This window comes from Schistocerca cancellata, chromosome 8, assembly GCF_023864275.1.
Source record: "Schistocerca cancellata isolate TAMUIC-IGC-003103 chromosome 8, iqSchCanc2.1, whole genome shotgun sequence".
In the NCBI taxonomy this organism is placed as follows: domain Eukaryota; kingdom Metazoa; phylum Arthropoda; class Insecta; order Orthoptera; family Acrididae; genus Schistocerca; species Schistocerca cancellata.
Genome location: NC_064633.1, coordinates 102,263,928 through 102,277,779, shown reverse-complemented (window position 1 = coordinate 102,277,779; position 13,852 = coordinate 102,263,928).

Sequence of the window (13,852 nt, the reverse complement as noted above, 5' to 3'; positions counted from 1 at the left end):
TAAATTTCCAGTTCATGACTTACATCCTTCTTGTAGGTTGTTCACACTATCAATTGTGATGATTATTATTAAAGTATATCGACAGTGTCTTTTCCATCCCACCCATCCACTGGTATGCTGTTGGTTACAACATAATGATTGACTGACATCGTTTGTTTGAGATGGAGGAAGAGATTTGGTGGAGGGGTAACATATTCTTGGTGACTCAAATTGTTTAAATACAGATTTCCTGCAACCCGGCACAGGTTGAGTCCATTTCGCATCAATTCCTAAAAATAAGTGGTGGTCGGATGACTTAGGTTAGGGGAGGTAGACCAAGTGTCCACTTTTCCTCAAAATTTGAATCACAAAATTTTCTGGGGCAGGGAAGGAGAGGGTGTTAGGTTAGTGGAGGCAGCCCAATTGACCTATTTTCCTGCCAAAATTTGAAATCCCACAACGACGTCATTGCGACGTTGCCAAATCTATCACCGCCATCCTGTATCCGCCATCTTGAATAAATCTGAAAGAATGCAAATTCGGTCAGTGCTATCTTTGTCCCGCTGCTGTAGATGTCCCAATGCATTAAGTCAAATAGAAAATTACTTGAAGTACATCTTTTGTGAGTGGATATGGAGGAGGGGGATGGGTTGTTGAAGAAGGGCATAAAACGAATTGATGGAAAACGATGGCTTGTAAGGATAGAAAGGAAAAAGGGGAGGGAGGGCCGGGGGAGATTTTATTAGGTACAGTGTAACCGTCATCACAAATTTGTAGGAAAGAATTCACAGACCATATACTAAAGTTATTATTAAATCAAATGAAAAATGTATCCATAAGCTTCAGAGTTACATAACGTGCGCTCTATAGTGAGGGCAGAATCTGATACAAAAGGAAATTAAAAGTCTAAACAAAGGAATTTTTAATGCGCTACCATCTCGTACTAGGAGGCCTTAATGCGAGCAAAATCTGTAAAGAGGGAAATGAGGTCTTCATTAGAGCCCGCAGGACTACAAGCCACCACATTTTGTTGTCAGAAATGAAGTCTTTAAGCAGTCTCGAAAATTCCTATTTTCAAGTCGCAGTTTTTCATTTAAAATAATAGCGATTTTTTTACTTGCGAGGTTTAAAGTTTTCCAATTCCTCCAAGAAATGTTGTCTGTAACCTTTAACTTCCCGATGTAAGAGTACGAAATCTTCACGTTTTCCCGGGGAGTGTTCGAGAAGTTTCCGACATAAGTTTTTGGTAAACATTGCTATATCCATTAACCAGCAAACGTTCTTTGTATCTTGTTTCAAGACATCTCCCAGCTTCTGCTATATAATAAGTAGGACTGTCGTTTACATCTATCGTCGATAGTGAATTTCTAACATCGAAAATTCACATAAAATACCTTCTGCTCCATACAAAAATTTTCCATGTTTATTAACCATTGATAATTTGTAATACACCGGTAATTCTGAATCATTAAGCTGTATTGTAGAAACTGTATTTAATGAGTACTGAATGTAATAGTGTATTTATTTTTGAACATCTATATATAATTGTATTTGTAATGTAAATTGCTGGGTAATCACCAAGGGAACTGTGTCTAAATGTGTTGGCAACAAAGACTAAATGCCAGTAGCTGTGCTGTTGTCTGTGTTTGCGTATCGGGAGTCCCCGTAGCGCTGCGGGCAGAGACGAGAGACAGCAGCTTGAGCGTTGAAAGAGTGCGGAAGTGTTTGTTGGGCACCGCTGCAGACGCCATGTGGAGCTATGATCGCGCCAGTGTAGGCACACCTACTTTTCTGACCCACGAGGATTGAGAACACGGTCTGAGTGAACAGGCAGATGAGTCAGCAGCTCTAAGTATTGCTTGTCCCTTGATTAGCCATGGCTCTGGATACGACTTGGGGTTCGCAACGAGCAGCAGCTCAGCATGGTCGTCAGCTACGTTCTTCGTCGCCCGCCCAGTTACAGTTTCGTGAGACTGCTAACTGACAAAGTATAACTAAAAGGTACAGGCATTACTCAGTGGAATTTCTTTCACAAACTTTCTTGAATAATAGCCGGCACTAGTTAAAACTAGTAAGGCACATGAGTTGACATTGTCCTCAGACATATTAACAAGCACGATGTCTTTTCCTTTCCATGCAATCACTGAGTGTCTTAAAAATACGAAAATAGATTAACTATTTACTGCCAGGTTTGTTTGTTTGCTAGTGACCAGTTTCTGTCTAAATTTTGCTGCCTCAGTATTTTTGTATCACATAACTAATTTAAAATTCTGAGTATTAACCTCACTCACTTAAACTAACGTAAAATTTCAGTGCCAAAACTAATAACTAAAGATACAGTACTAATTAAGGGTGCGCAGATTAATTTATTTTTTATTTAGCGTAGCGAGTGACGTATGCTGGCTTGGTATATATTTTATAGTCCTTATGTCAAAAGTAAATCAGTTGTTCATTTGGTTAGAATAAATTAAATTCAATCTTTCTGTAATTGAAACTAAATTGCTTACCTTTCTCCAAATTTTGCATTAAGTTATGCTGAGATTACTGGAAATCATTTTTTTACATGATAAATTTCAGTTACAGTCAGTCATTTATTTAAACAGCAATTTCACTTTACTTTCAAAATTTGGTATTTCAGACTAAGTCACTGCAAACCCGGTGCTTTCTGAAACATTTATTTTCTCGTTAACTGTTGTGTTGTGGAAAAGGGTGGTAACCTTCTGTTTCCAAGCCAGTCATTATTTGCATTGTTCTTTGCCTTGACCTTTCTTACGATTGTGTATATACATATTCATTGCTTTCAGTGCTCTAGTGTGCTGGCGACCGTTTAATTATCCCTTTTCTCCTAATCAGTATTTTTTATGTTAAATATTACATGGTACCCTTTTCCACCCCGTGTGGTTCGTGAGCGATTGCACCATATTCCACCCACTTCAAAATTATCAGTGTCTACATTAGTTTTAGAATAGATTATTCCTTCAGAAGGGTCTCTAGTACATTTGCCTCCTACTAACCGGTATTATTTTCTCTCAGTAACGATAGCTTTACTCACTGTCAAATTTCACTAGTCACACGCGATCACGTTCATTTTCATCGCCATCCAATAGGCCAATTACGAAGGACGAGGTTTGAAACTGACCTATTCGTACACCGATTGTATGTGTTATCTTTTGTTTCAAATTATTAGTAACAAAAAACGCGGCTCTGCAGCAATGTTTTTTATTCAAGGTTCTGCTGATTCCGCATGATACATCACCTAAAAGAGGTATGGAGAGAAACATCTTCTTCTCTCTTTTTTTGTTCATATTGCTCCTACCTAAAGTTGAACATTAGCTGTTTTTTCCTTGAGATGCGATCAACTGAACATCAATCGTGCTTAGTATCAGTTGCGACTAATTTGATTATAATTAATTCATTCTGAGTATTGTGCTAGTGTACAGGGGCGCAAATTTTTTTGGGTGATAAGCAAGTAAAATGGCGTATGGCTGTCTTTTATTCTACCAAACGGATACTACGTCCCTGTTTTCTGTATCAATATTTTAATAATTTTCTTGTTTTCTAGATATCTGCGTGCTATTCGAAAAAAATGGCTCTGAGCACTATGGGACTTAACTTCTGAGGTCATCAGTCCCCTAGAACTAAGAACTACGTAAACCTAACTAACCTAAGGACATCACACACATCCATGCCCGAGGCAGGATTCGAACCTGCGACCGTAGCGGTCGCGCGGTTCCAGACTGTAGAGCCTAGAACCGCTCGACCACTTCGGCCGGCGTGCTATTCGTTCCAGCATTTTTGCGCACTTATTCGGCGCATGCACTTAGTGCCCTCACAGGTGGTGGATTTTCAGAAGATACAGTCTGCATTTGTGAAGCACTTTCTAATGGCAGTCAGCACGGTATTTTGTAGTCTTACTGTTATGGAGGTGTATTTTATCGTCATTTGAGCATTATGCCTAGCATGTTTAACGTACCACCAAAACGCCATGTAACTAGTAAGAGTAAAATTGTTTGTAAGTCATTGATTTGTTTTAATTGTTTCCATATACGTACGCAGTAACCTGTACATAATGTAAACTGTTTTATGTGTTATTCTTTGATCCTTCTGAATAAGACTAGTTTAAAACGTCAAAACCTAGGTTAAAGAGTCGTTAGTAAATCTTATGTTTTTGCAATGTTTTGGCTTTCTCTCTTTTTTTTTCGTCCACGAAGAGCATCGCAGAAAACCTAAATATATGTGTTCAGATGGGAATTTGAGCCCGAATGCCAGTACAGTATTCAAGAAAAAATAAAGTATTTTAGCTGAGCGACTTCAGGCGTTAACTCCTTGCGACCTTGCCAACTACAGGTCACTTGTGTGCTGCCTAATGAATAATACTCACTGCTATAGATTACTTATCCCCAAAATGAAATAAAGCTTTAACCAATGACGACGATAGCGTATGGAGCACGGTATGAATTGTTCTGGAAAGATGGCAGCGAGGGTCATCCTTGTATTAGCAGCTTGGATTCCAACAACTTCCTCCCGATTCATTATTACTGGTACAACAGGGCAAGAAAATGTGGACGTACTGTACTGGATTATGGGTACAAACTACAGTGGCACAAAGACTAAAGGGGACCCTCCTGAATTAAACGTAGCATAAGCAATATTTTTCGATTTGGCTTTCATTACGTTTGTAAAACACCTATTATTTAAAAGGCAAATTTTCGCCTATCATCGTTCGGAATTCTTATAAAAACGTATTTTTGTCTTATGGTTCGTATGTGCACGTAATACGTATGTTTCAAGACACCACTACGACACACTCAACTTGTGAAACAATGTCTACACGCGCGAATACAGAGATCACTTGGCACAGAAGGATAATGTATAGGGAGCGCGGTGTGGCCGCGTGGTTTGAGGCGCCATGTCACGGATTATGTGACCGCTCCCGCCGGAGGTTCGAGTCCTTCCTCGGACATGGGTGTGTGTGTTGTTCTTAGGATAAGTTAGTTTAAGTTAGTTTAATTAGTGTGTACGTCTAGTGACCAATGACCTCAGCAGTTTGGTCCCTTAGGTATTCACACATATTTGAACATTTGATAACGTATAATTTGTAGTTCAAAATGTTCAAATGAGTATGAATCCCTAAAGGACCACACTGCTGAGGTCATCGGCCCCTAGACTTACACACTACTTAAACTAATTTACACTAAGAAAACACACACACTCATACCCGAGGGAGGACTCATACCTCCGGCGGGAGGGACCGCGCAATCTGTGACATAACGCCTTAAACCAAGCGGCCACACCGCGCGGTAGTTTATCGATTTTCTTATAATAACAAGAATTATAAAACTGATGCTTTTCCAGTACTGTCTGCCTTAGATAAAACTTGGTGAACAGTCTGGATGACTCGTTTAAACTACAAAATTACCCTGAATATAACTGCATTTTCGAAGATCTCAATATTCGTTAAACATACGTGCCTGTGTAAACTGATTATGTCTGCAGGAAGGTCCAATCCATTTGAAAACAGCGTCTAGGGTGCCACCGTGTGATGGAAATCAGACGATGACTGATGACTTACCATATGACTGCTAACGTTCTTCCGAGCTCTCATTGTATTACGCGATTTTCTGGAGGTTCTTCTGAATGGGGACAGAAGTGCTCGTGCTGCTCGGCATTTGACTCAGACTCAAGACTGGTGCTAAGCAACGGCAGGGCCCTTCGGAGAAACCACTGTATTGTTAAGAAGTGCGTTACGTGAAGTACGATTTGTTCGGTTTTCTCTAAGAGGATGTGAGGAGAAAAATCACTGTAGAATCAAGGGCGTAACTGCTTCTCAGGAAGGCGCCCCTGTTGTCCGACGGAAAGAAAGGAAAGAAATATGGAGAAATTAAAATGGAGAGGAGAAGTGGAAAACTTAGTAAAACCAGTTAGTCCTGGAAAGCTATTGTTTGTGGTAAAATAATCGAAGATAGTATCGGAAATAATTATGATGCTAAGGTGTGAGAATCGTTGGCTATCTTTTGCTATGTTCAAGAACAATCTGGAGAATAAGTTATCTCAGTCAATAGAAGCAAAGGGAGAAATTGTAATAAAGTATTTTGAATAATACTGTGATGGTGCATTCATCATGAGTAGCTTATACATTTGTGTGTGTGGTGTCACTGCCAGACACCACACTTGCTAGGTGGTAGCCTTTAAATCGGCCGCGGTCCGTTAGTATACGTCGGACCCGCGTGTCGCCACTATCAGTGATTGCAGACCGAGCGCCGCCACACGGCAGGTCTAGAGAGACTTCCTAGCACTCGCCCCAGATGTACAACCGACTTTTCTAGCGATGGTTCACTGACAAAATACGCTCTCATTTGCCGAGACGATAGTTAGCATAGCCTTCAGCTACGTCATTTTCTACGACCTAGCAAGGCGCCATTACCAGTTACTATTGATACTGTAAAACATGTACCGTCAAGAGCGACGTTCACCATTTACGGATTAAAGTTAAGTATTCCAACAGCTACGTCCTTTTTTGCTAAAGTCTAATTTCCTTGTCATGTTCCAGACCTCACGCCAGCCTACGTGAGCTGAAACGCGTGTCTTTCGGCTTCCTCTCATACCGGTGTTGGCTCTCCTGCGAACCAACAACAGTGTGCATAAAGAATTCGGCTCACAGTTTGAACACAGTCCGTAAAGACGCGGCGGAGGGTAGGAGACTAGTCGAAAAGCAGCCCTGTATTTCTTAACAACAGAGAAGATGTAGAAAATTTTTTGTCTCAGCATGCTACAGCGATGAGAAACGATATGTGGGCGACGTTTTCTTGACACAGTTGAGCACGATGGACGCATGTATGGGGTGAAACGGTCCTGAGTTTATGTGCTTGCCTCAGGGCTCTTAGGACTATAATTACGCCTCTGAGTCAATACGAGTACTTGTTCTTCCTAATTTGAGTCGTTGATCTAATGTAGTCTCTGTTTTCTGTTTCCGCCGCTCATGGATTACTATTTCTGGAACACACTTGACAATCAGTGGAGAAAGTTCAGCACCTTGTATCATTACTGTGTTCATTTTAAACCGTTGCGGAGGTTGACCCGCGAATTTTGTCTTAGGCTTTGTATCATTTAGTGTTTCACTAATAATAACTGTGTTTTTGTGATACAGACTTTTAAGTTAACTTAAAATCTACAAAGGTGCAAATTAGTTTCTTTCTATAAATTTCTTGATATGTGAGAATTGGAACCACAACGATAATTTATAATAGGCAAGATTTATTTGATCTGAAATTTCCATGGCAGTCTTCAATTTGTCATTCGAGTCGTCATTTTACTTAGCCCAGGAGAATTCTATATAGAATTCCACACGGTACGGGAATAATGGAAGTCCTCTCTCCTCTAACAGGCCAGTCTTCACGAGATCCCATGTCATTTCTTAGCCTCTTCAGTAGTCTGGCAGTTTCCTCTTCATTTGGTGCTTGTGAATATGAATTGGTTCTTAGGAGAATTTTTGGTACAAATCTTTCTGTGTGCTTCGGGAACTTTATAAGGTTTTACAATTACTTTCAAAGGGCTAGGCAGTGTTCTTGGTTGTTTGGAGCTAACTGTTCATGCTCCATCTTGAAGCAGAGACTTGGAGGTTAGCGCCTGTTTATCTTCACACTAAAAGTTTTATAATGTGCCCTGTTGTTGTTTTATTTTCAGATACTTTCCTTTATTGCGGAGCTGACTGTTCTCATATTTTTTGTTTGTCAACTTAGTTTGGTCTCCTCCATGGATCATAGACTTCGCTGAGATGCGGTGGCTTGTCTGCCTCAGTGATGCAGATAGCCCTTATCTAAGGCGCAACCCCGTGCAGGGCTATCTGTGGAGAGGTTACACAAACTTGTGGCTCCCGGAGAGTGACAGCAGCCTTTTCAGTGATTGCAGGTGCAACAGCCTGGATGAATGACTGATTTAGACCTTAGTATCAGTCTACATGGCATTGGTATGTTGGTACGGCGAACGGCTAAAAGCATGGGGAAACTAAAGCCGTTGTAATTGGGAGTTGAGAGTTTAAGAAGAAGCATTTGACAACTGTTCACTGAAATAGGGGAAAGGAGTACGCAGAAGGCGAATGATAATCTTTGAAAGATGGGATAGTGAAGACAGGAGAGGATTAAATAGGTGAAGGACAAAGCCCAGTATAAAACTTTTGATAACTCACCAGCCATTGTATGCAAATGATGGGACGAGAAAAAATGAAAACAGCAAATGAAGCAGGCAAAGGAAAATATAGTTGTCTGATAATTCAGATTGTCAGGAAGTGCAGAACGGCTAGGCAGAAATGGCTAGACTAAAATACAAGGATGTAGAAGCATGTATAGCCAGGGAAAACATAGATGCCACTTATAGGAAAATTAAAGAAGCCTTTGGAGGAAAGATAAGCAGCTGGACGTATGTCATAAAGCTCTGCAGGCAAAGCAGTTTGCTGCAAAGAAGGAAAATTTTAAAATTGTGTACAGTAAACGGGATGCTTGAAAACTGCTATTACAAATTTTGAGGGCAGGCTCGTAAAACCAAAATAAGGAAAAAAAGTCGAATAAACATGAGCTCTAAAATCCACACGTTAAGAACTATCAGTACTTGTCCATCTTCGGTGCTGCGAAACATTTTTTATTTTTCCACCGAATAAGTCCTCACCGCTCATATGACCAACAGTTTGGAGCCCACGTTGACCAGACATTTTTTCTTGTTTTGAGCCCGATATAAAGCTACTATACAAATGAAAAGAATGTAAAGACAGTGCTATAGAAAGTGAATTGAGATAATGAAGATTAGTTGGGAGATATGATACTGTGAGAAGAATATGACAGAGCACAGAAGGAAAACAGCATACACGAAGCTCCTGAAGTACTCGACATTTCTTCAGAATTGTTGAGGTCCTTTGCGGAGCCAGCCACGAGAAAACTATTCCACCTCGTTTGTATAATATACGGGATAGATGAATACCCTCACGCCGCCCAAAGTGGCTTCTAAGTCTAGGGACTGATGACCGCAGATGGTAAGTCCCATAGTGCTTAGAGCCGTTTGAACCATTTGAATACCCTCAGACTTGAGGATGTATGTGTTAATTCCAATTTAAAAGAAGGCAGGTGGTAGTAAGTGTGATTATTACAAAATCTTCAGTTTAAAGAAACAAGACACTAAAGGTAGCAGATGAGCTAAGCTGTTAGCACAGAAAAATTACTGACGACAGCTAAGCAGAAGGGATATATCAAACGTAGGTTGGCTACAGCTCGAAAAGGGCATTCGAAACAGGGGTGTTTGCTAACATCTGATATCGGTTTAAGCATTAAGAAGTCTTTTTTAAAAGTATTTCGCAACAAATGTAGACTTTTACGTAAGTGAAAGGTGGGTAATAAGCAGTTCCGACGGGTAAAAATAGTGGCTTTTGAAATGTAGTGCTACAGGAGAGTGTTGAATTTTAGATGGGTAGATCCAGTAATAACTGAGCAAGTATCGAATCGAACGTGGGGAAAAACGAATTTACAGCACAAGTTGACTAAAATAAGCGGTCGGTATACAGGACGCATGCTGACGCATTAAGGAATCCTCACTTTGGACTTTGGTAATAAAGGAAAGTATGCGGTAAAAGTAGCAGATAAATGCCAAGGGATGAACAGAGTAAGCAGGTTCAAATGCATGTAAGTTTCAATGGCTACTAGAAGACAAGGATAGGTGACGTGGCGAGCTGCACCAAACCAGTCTTTGGACTGAACTACTACAACAAAACTTAAATTTGAAAATCCTTTCCCAGTTTTTATGAATGTGTAATTTGCATATTATGATTTGTGATTATTTCATATTCTGGCTGTCTTGTGTTGGGGTTTAGCTACCCGTTCTCAATCTTTCCACCAAGGTTGGTTTATTTTTGATTGTTAACTTTAGCACAGGGGTCAGTAATCGTTTCTCCCTATCAGTACAGTAAAATCGTCCATTACAATTTCCACCAGATTTTGTGGAATTTTAGAGGTTATACACTCCTGATCAGAAAAAAGCAGAACACCTTGAAGGATTAGAGATAGGACATTCATATTCACAGGATATGTACATTAGTAAATCTGCAGAAATGATTAGTATCTGAATCATGTGGGCCAGCGGATTCAGGGTCAACATCAATATCACGGCGTAACACCACCTACCGATGATATCCCGTGCCGCTCTCGTTGTCGCTAAAAACCGAATGTAATGGTTCAGCGTCACTTGAGAAAATGTGCAGGACGCTTCGATGACGTAAGTTTGGAAGAGGTCGGATTATTAGCATGAGAGAATATGATCCACTCATCCAGGAAATTGCTGCTCGTGTGCGACGAAGCGCTCCGGCAGTTGAACCGATGTGTGCAGAATGATTCACAGAAGAACACGACGAGGTGGTTCAGGTCCCACCACCATGACCACACCCCCGCTCCTCTGAGAAGTTCAACAGCACATTCGAATGGCATTGCAGGACAGATCTGCATCCTCACAGGCTGAAGCGTGACGGTGGAACATAGGCACACATCTTACACTATCAGGGGTGACAGTCCGCCGTTTATCAAGATATGGGTTACGTGCCCACCGCTTCTTCGTCTAACTTTGACGAATATGCGGAAACATGCTAGACAGCAATGGTGTATGGAATGACGTCACTGGGGACAGAAATGGCACGAGACATTGTTTTCAGACGAATCCAGGTTCTGTGTATTTGAAAATAATGGTTGCATTTTGGTTTGCCGCAGACAGGAGGGAGCGGCATTACAGTGACTACATTGGCACAAGACATACAGCGCCAACTCAAGGACTTATGGTGTGGGATGCTATTGGGTACAACTACAATCCAGGGCACTGCGACCATTGTGGCGTACATGAATGACAACCTTTCCGCACAACGCCACAGGTGCCATTTTTCAGCAAGAGAATACACTACCACATGTTGCACTAATAAATGCCATCTTTTTGTCACAGGACGTGAGCCTTTTACCCTGTCCCGCCATATTATCAGACTTGTCGCCAATCGAAAATGTGTGGAATATGGTGAAAGGACGGGTGCAGCACTTTGACCACAGATGAACTTTAGAACCAGGAGTGGAGTGTGGGTGGCTATAACACAGGACGCCATTTGCCTCCTTTTCCGCGCCTACGCCGTCACGCATGCAACAAGGTACCAGGACCTTTGGTGGACCTTGTGCGTACTAGGCAACAGGACACAAGCTGAACCGAGGTGACTGAAATGCTAATCACTTCTGCAGAACATGCTAACGTACATGTACTGTGAATATGAATGACCTATCTCCAGTCGTTCAAGTCATTTTGTTTTTACTGAACATGAGTGTGTTTTCTACCATCTCCGAAGACCTGATATTAATAATTGTGTGTTCGGTCTATTTTTTGGTTGATTGGCATATTTGCATTAAAAGAACTTCATATTTTGTGTAAGGACACTATTAATCTTTATTTCACAGCCCTTATCTCACCGAGCGAGGTGGCGCAGTTGTTAGCACACTGGACTCGCATTCGGGAGGACGACGGTTCAATCCCGCGTCCGGCCATCCTGATTTAGGTTTTCCGTGATTTCCCTAAATCGATCCAGGCAAATGCCGGGATGGTGCCTTTGAAAGGGCACGGCCGACATACTTCCCTAATCTGATGAGACCGATGAACTCGCTGTTTGGTCTCTTCCCCCCAAACAAACAACAACAAACAACAACAGCCCTTATCTCAATTACACAGGCTTTGTCTCATTTATAGAATTAATAATGACTTGTAAACTTCGAATGAAACATCTTGATTGGGTGTAATTTACAGAATACTTTTGTCTCACATACTTTTGAACAGTCTGTAATTTAACAAAAAGCGGAAATGTTCTTAGGTAGTAATCTTGTCTCTAGCAGTTCCTAAATTTCTTTTCATTTATAAGTGCTTCTAGTAATTTGTAGAGCTACTATGGGTTTAGAAGTTAGTTAATGTTGATTGTGACAGTGACAGTTTTCATTTTGGCCTTGTCCTGATCAGAATGTTTCGATCTCCTCCCGTTTGAGTTGTAGCTTCTCAGTCCAGAGTCCTCAGAATCTGATGGACTACTAGCGCCAGTGATGCGGCAGGAATTTATTACCTCCTGGCATCCTTTAGTGAACTCTAAGACGCTCCATTCTTGATCGTGAAATTACATGTTAGAGTTCATAGAAAGAAAGTCACTGAGTAAGGCTCGAGGGCTTCACTTTTCAGTTCTAGCCACGTCTCTAAAAACAGACGTCGACCACGTTCCCACACGCACAACGTCAAACTCAAAGTGGATTTGGTCAACTGAGCTGCCTCTTCCGCTGGATCCAACGTGCCAAAACCCATTGTCTCCGCCTTCACTACTGTTGAGCTCTTCACCGTCACCTCAGCAAGGACCGCTCACAAAGTTCTGCTACCCTGGTCAGGTGACCTTCCTTTTTCTTTTTTGACAAAGTTGCTGTTCACATGCGTGATAACGCTCCAGACTGGGAACTGGTCAAGTGGAGCTCGTAGCTTATAATATTTCTTTAATGTTGCGTTGCTGATTTTTTCAGCTTTGTGATAGTAACGCCAAGCTCTTGTAATTTGAATACTTACTGGTATTTCCTTCATCAGGTATGGGAATTGTTTTACTTCTTCTACATCTCATTGGAAGTATTCTGAAATGTTACTTTATAAATAAATAAAAGGCAGCCCCAATTTCATTTAACGCCAGATAATATTATAATAATTTTACATATGTAAATGAATTTCTAAAATAATTGAAAGAAACTATATACTAATGATCGGGTGTCTTCATAAATTATTTTGTAAAAGAAACGCCTATGAGTTAAAATTTGTAAAGAAAACTCCATGAAACAAAAAGCAGCAAGTACCTTAGTTTGTCTATAGACATAAGAAAGCGGAACCTGACTAACTCGCTCTCTCTCCTTTGTCCTCCGCTATCGAGATAAGCTGCGTAAGTGTCACTTGTACGCTTTTGTTGAATAATTGTGTTAATGTGATGTTAAGTGACTATTTTTCAGTTGAAGATCCATTTCTTTGCTATTCATGTTGTATGTGATTTTACTATGCATTTTTTTAGTCTAGTTTCAGGTTGCGTTGAAGAGAAAAACTGGCGCATTGTTTTTTGGCCACGGCCGAACACTGCTAGTGTTCATTCAGCGTTTAATCAATCAGATTACAATTCGTACGACCATGGTCCGGATAATGTTATTACGTGAACCGCATAATATTCAGATCGGTCATTGGCCTCCAAACAATGTCGTCCACCTACGCACTTGCTGTCTGATGTAACGACGATGGTGGAAGGCAGAGTTCAGCTCTATCTGAAAACAGAGTAAAATTTTTCTGTGCCATGTTGTATTATTTCACCAGTATTGCCTTCAGCAAAGCAAGATACATTCATGTAGTGTTCTCAACCAGCACTTACAAAATATTTAGTGGGTTCTTAAAATTCATGCTTCCTACCGGAGATAAAATCCATTAACACTCCATTTTAACAAATTAATTCGTATCTGTGAATCTTCAAGTTTTCGCGGCGCAAAGACTGCTCCATTAATTTTCGGGAATGCAGCCGCATGAATGCTGCTTCTTCTTCTAATATTTCGGCTGTATACCTTTCAGCCATCTTCAGAGAGAGCCGTACGACTGACGCTCCAGCGCTCGCTCCATCCTTTTAAACTCGCGGACCGCGCCACTGCGCATGCGGCCACAGATAAACAAGGCGCCAGTGATGTTGATCGGCGGCAAAGACGTACGATATGCGTGAGTTACGTCTGTGGCTGCGCAATCGATCCATGCTGGGAGGTCGATGTATTACTGGAAGCTGAACTGTAGCAACGTCTTTGTAAGTTCAATATTGAAAGTGCCG